The sequence below is a fragment of the Capricornis sumatraensis genome, chromosome 10 (assembly GCF_032405125.1).
Source record: "Capricornis sumatraensis isolate serow.1 chromosome 10, serow.2, whole genome shotgun sequence".
Lineage (NCBI taxonomy): Eukaryota > Metazoa > Chordata > Mammalia > Artiodactyla > Bovidae > Capricornis > Capricornis sumatraensis.
In genome coordinates, this window is record NC_091078.1 from 36106942 (window position 1) to 36113019 (window position 6078).

A 6078-nucleotide genomic window follows, 5' to 3' on the forward strand; every position below is an offset into this window, starting at 1 on the left:
GCTCATACGTTTCAGGTGATTCATCAGGTGTCTTTGGTGTCAAGCTCCTTTTCTAGTTACTCTCTCCTTTCCCTTTCTCGCTTGCCCCTCATTGTTCTGAGGATAAAGTCCAAACTCCTACCCTAGCTCGCCTCATTGACTTGTCCCTTAAGAGGTGTTAATGAATGTTAACACCTCTTAACTACTGTTGCCAAGGAAACCTTTCCACCCCCTACTCCAACAGCTGGCCAAATCCTATTCCTTGTAAGGGGGTTGGTTACTTCCTCCAGAGAGTCTTTCTTAACCACATCACCATGGACTCAGTACTAGGGTGGGTGCAAGAAACAAGGTTTCCCTGGTGGCTCTGTTGGTAAAGAATCTGCCGGCAATGCAGGAGACCACCTGCAAGGCAGGTGACCTGGGTTCTGCCCCTGGGTGGGGAAGGTCCCCTGGAGAAGGAAATGGCAACCCACTCCAGTATTCTTGCCTGGAGAATCCCCATGAACAGAGGAGCCTCGCAGGCTATATAGTCCATGGGGTCGCAACAGTTGGACACAACTTAGTGAGTAAACCACCACTATCAAGAAACAAGTGACGTGAGTGACAGTTATGTAAGGATGCCTTCGTCTTCACATGTGTTCTGTGTCCAAATTTCCTCTTTATACACTAACTCCAGGGCTTCCCTGATAGCTCAGTTGGTAAACAATCCACCTGCAATGCAGGAGACCCTGGTTCGATTCCTGGGTTTGGAAAATCTGCTGATGAAGGGATAGGCTACCCACTCCAGTATTCTTGGGCTTCTCTTGTGGCTCAACTCGTAAAGAATCCACCTGCAATGTGGAAGACCTGTGTTCGATCCCTGGGTTGGGAAGGTCCCCAGAAGAAGGGAAAGGCCCACTCTAGTATTCTGGCTTGGAAAATTCCATGGACTGTATAGTCCATGAGGTTGCAAAGAGCTGGACACAGCTGAGTGACTTTCACTTTCACCAGTCATGTTAGATTAGGACCCACTCTAATGATCTCATCTTTTATTATTGTTATTATTAACTTGGGTAAATTTATTTAATATATTATTAACACAAATATAATATAACATGCATATAACACAGCAAGGAATTGAGTCCTCAGGCCCTCTAATCTCCCAATTCTTACTCTTTCCTGTTGGTCCCCTAACCATCCATGAGAGACAAGAGAAGGTTTTGATTAAAGTCGGATATTTTAAGTCAGGAACCCGCATAACCTCTCTTTTGGTTTAGTTGTGGTTGCAAAAGATAAGATACGATTTTAGCATAGTCAGTGAAAGACCCTAGTTTCCAGACTGCTTGGAACTAGAATTTAAGATCCTGTCAAGGGCTTTCCCGGTGGCTCAGATGGTAAGGAATCTGACTGCAATGCAGGGGCCCCGGGTCCGATCCCTGGATGGGGAAGATCCCCTAGTGAAGAGAATGGCTACCCAGTATTCTTACCTGGAGAATCCCTTGGACAGAGCAAAGAGTCAGACATGACTGAGTGACTAACACAACTACAATCACTTCTTAAGCCTTCTGGACTTAGCATCAGCCACTCCACCCCACAGTTTTCCAATCCTTTGTGCCCTTCATGCTGTTCCCTGGCAGCCACCCCTTGGTTTCTCAATGCCTTAACTTTAATGGGACCTCCACTGTGCTGGGTGACCTTCACACAAGCAACCACAAGTTGACATTGTGCCTGTCTTAATACAACTTGAATTTTAACTGCCCTTAGATCCAACCAGACAATCAATATCAAATTCAATCCCATCCCCTGAAGGTATGTGGCTGTCGCTAACCCTGCTGTCAATTTTGGTACTTCTCAGGATTCTTGATTACACGCAAGAGAAATAAATTTTGTTTAATTTCTTTTACCCCAGTCTCTGCCTTCTTCTTCACATGTGTTCTCTCTGTGTCCAAATTTCCTCCTTTTCTACTGACTCCAGTCATAGTGGATTAGGACCCACTCTATTGACCTCATCTTTGATTATTAAACTTTGGCAAATTTAAGCAGAAAAAGAATGTATTAAAATGTACTTTATGTAGCTCACAAAATCCTCAGGAGCTCTGGAGGAGTTTGGAAGCTAAGAAAGGAGAATGACACCCAAGATAATGCTGCGGAACTGGTTCTGTAGGAATACTGTTGCTGCCACTCCAGGCTCTTACGTGGTAGCTTGCACCACAGACCTCCCCAGTGCTGGACGTTGTAAATGGCCTCTACCAACTAGGAATGAAGATAATGCAAATGACAGAAAACCTGGCTAATAATGGCTTAAACATAAATGCTTATTTTTCTCATCTATCTAGAAGTCAGTAGCTGCAAAGGTGGAATCAACTCTAAAAAATCTGCCAGGAATACTGGTTCTTTCAGTCTGCTTTACTACCCTTAGCTTATTGGCTTTAATCTTCAGAGTTGTTCCCTCCTGGTTGTGAGATGGCTGCTGCAGGCCTAGATATTGCATATACATTCAAGGTAGAAATTGAGAGAAGACAGAAAGGGTGATTCCTATATCAAAAAGGCAAAAGTTTTCCAGAAATCTCAAGACAAAGCTCCATCTATATCTCCCCCAGCCAGAAGTGTGCCATACAGCCATCCAGAGAGAAGAAGTTAGGAGTGCATGCCCAGCCTGGATGAGGCTTAGAAAAAGGTTGGTAAAGGGTGTTGGGGGAGTGAATCCCTCTCTAGAATAGAGGATGTAGGTCATGCCGCTTTGAATCAAGAGCTTCCAATTCGAAGTCTGGGGCGGATCCATTTGATTGACTGAGACTAGACCACGTGCCCGCATCCCAGCAGCTATAGTGGCTAGGAACATGAGAATGTAGCATCTTCTGCTTCCACGGTGGGTGCTTCTACTTCCGAGAGTAGGAAACTCCCCAGTGTAGCAAGGGAGTGCAGATGCTGGGGGTACAAACTGGTGGCAGATAATTTCCTATACAGCTATAGACTTCCCCAGTTGATTACACATGTGTGCATGCTCAGTTACTCAGTCGTGTCCAACTCTTTGTGACCCCATGGACTGTAGCCTGCCAGGCTCCTCTGTCCATGGGATTTTCTAGGCCAGAATACTGCAGTGGGTTGCCACTTCCTACTCCAGGGGATCTTCCTGACCCAGGGATCGAACCCACATCTCCTGTGTCTCCTGTACTGGCAGGCAGGTTCTTTCTCCTGTACCACCCGGGAAGCACTAGAAGATTATACGCACATAGTTAAAAGTTTAGATGTAACTTTTTGAAAAAGGAATATAACATTTGCATGAAATTATCTCTTTTAAATTATCTGCCAGCTATCCTCAGAAATTCCTGTTTTTTTTTTTAATTGTGGGGTGTTTTTTTTCTTTAATTTCTTACCCATGCCCTATGGCATGCAAGATCTTGGTTCCCTGATCAGGAATTTTACCTGTACCCCCTGCAGTGGAAGCTTGAAGTCTTAAGCACTGGGCTGCCAGAGAAGTCCCTCAGAAATTCTTTTAAATATTTAAAGGGTGAGAAGAAGGCAGGCCAAAGAAGGAATTTCTGTTTTGCCTCTTGGCTGGTCAATGAGATCCAACTATTACCTGGCATCTCTCCCAGCTCTGAACTTCCTGTCTTGACCGAGTGCCCAGGTAGCCAGGACCCCCAGCGGTGCAGCTGCCCGGGGCCTAATGACCCGAGCAAGCCCGGCCTCAGACCTTTGTCACACCTCCAGCCAGGCTCCACACCAGGTTGAACGTGTCTGTCTGTGTTCCACTTCAGAGAACTAGAATTTCCAAGGTGGTAAGTATTAACAGCTCAGTGTGCATGCTCGGTCACTGAGTCGTGTCAGACTCTGCGACCCCACGGACTGTAGCCCATCAGGCTCCGCTGTCCATGGGATTTCCCAGGCAAGAATACTGGAGTGGGTTGCCATTTCCTCTAGAGTAGCTTATTTCAATAAATAAATCTTTGTTGGCATTTTCCTGGGAAAGAGCACTCCTCGGTACTGCTGATTCCAGCTAGAGAAATGTATGATAGTTAGAAACAACAGAACTAACCACAGCCTGCTCAATCTAGGGCACAATGACAGACACCTAGAAGGGGCGTACTAACCAGGAACTGGGTCAGGTAGAGAGGGCACACCCCCTGCACAATGGACACTAGGCTTATTTGTATTCATAGACGTAAATTGTTAGATGAAACTGCTCAGCCATTACAGCAGCCACAGAATTATTGCTTTTCTACATTTTTAAAATTCAACCCCTGAAAACTTTGTGTCATGTGGCTTTCAGCCTTCAGATTCCACTCCGAACAAGACTGGCTTTATTGGTTTGGTCTGGTATTTGCTCTAAGTGACATGTCCTGCTTTGCCAAATGTAAAGTGATTTTTTTTTAAAATGACAACCCCTTCATGTCTATGATTAACACAACACATAGTTAGGTATGTTTGATTAATTACTGAATGAGCAATGAATTTGCTGGCAGTAGTTTGCTTAGCAATTCAGGACAAAGTAAACATCACTTGTGAGGTTTTTTGTTTGTTTGTTTTTTTTGGTCTAAATTGCAATCAAACTTTGAAAGCTAAGGGTGTCAAAGGTTTCAGGAATGCTAAGAGTCAAGGGGTGAGATAGCAAAAGCGATAAGGGTTTTGCAAGCTGATTCTCATGGGAAAGTTTTGTTTCAACAAATACGTCTCATGTTTTATGAAATATGATTCACTTATCTACTCTTCTCAATCTCATGTTTGTAATTGCTAAATGTAAAGACCCTGAAACATATCAGAGTTTTAAAACAACTTTATCGGATCATAAAATTCACCCATTTCAAGTGCACAACTCAATGATTTTTAGTAACTTCACCTCGTGGGGCAACTATCATCATAAATCTATGTTGAACTGTTTCATCCCCTCCCCGCCAATAATAAGCATAACAGATTTTAATTCGGCCAGGTATGGGATTATTTATAGCAAAGTCTAAAACCAAGGCAATCCTTAACCACCGTCTAAGCAAACAGGCAGATGATACAGCCCTCCTAGTATTGCTCAGAAGTACTCTTTTATTGATTCAATCATCTTATTAAAACTTTGGCATTAAGTAGACCTGAGGTAGAAAGGGAACTTAGTATAAATTGACGCCAGTGGTAATCAGGAGCATGCAATATTGCTTATTTGCTTGAAAACAGAATGGAATGTTTCCTTCCAGCAAATCCCAGAAGCATGTTCACCTCATACTCTGCTCCAGGGAAGGTACTGTCAGAGGTTTCCTCAAATTTCTATGGGGAAAACTAGATCCAGTTCTTTCCAGAAGTTTTTTTTTTTTTCATTTTGTCCATGCAACATATGGGATCTTATTAATAGTTTCCCAACCAGGACTTGAACCTGAGCTCCTGCACTGGAAGCAAGAAGTCTTAACCACTGGACCATCAGGGAAGTCCTTTCTAGGGATTCCTGGAAAGGCATGGTGCTGGCTAACGTTCTGTGATCTTATAAGCCCTTTCGTCTCCAGAAATAGCACTTCAGGTAGCTTGACTCCAAGAGGACAAGGATTCTACCCATGGAACTTCATTCTGTCTCACGGCCTGAGAATGGCCACATCTTATTTTCAGGGGTGTCTGTACTGCAGGAAAATGGTCTGTTACGATGGCACCATTGGTCTTCCTGTCATACATATGGTCAGCCCCCAAGAGGGGTTGGAGTTTCTAGGTCCAGTGAACTATGGAGATAGACTGGCTGATACCCCAAGGGCAGAACCAAAAGGATGAAGGATAAATCTCTTGAAAATTCTTCTGGATTTCCCTGATGGTCCAGTGGTTGGGAATCCACCTGCCAATGCAGGGAACATGGGTTCCATCCCTGGTCTGGGAAGATTCCATATGCCATGGGGCAACGAAGCCCATGCGTCACAGCTACTGAGCCCGTGCTCTAGAGCCTGTGAGCTGCAACCACTGAGCGCATGTACCCTAAAGCCCACGCTCCACGACAAGAGAAGCCACCACAGTGAGAGGTCCAAGCACTGTGACTAGAGAGCAACTCGAGAGCTGCAAGGAAGCACTGCTGCTGCTGACTCGCGCCAGTCGTGGCCAGCTCTGTGTGACCCCACAGACGGCAGCCCACCAGGCGCCCCCGTCCCTGGGACGCTC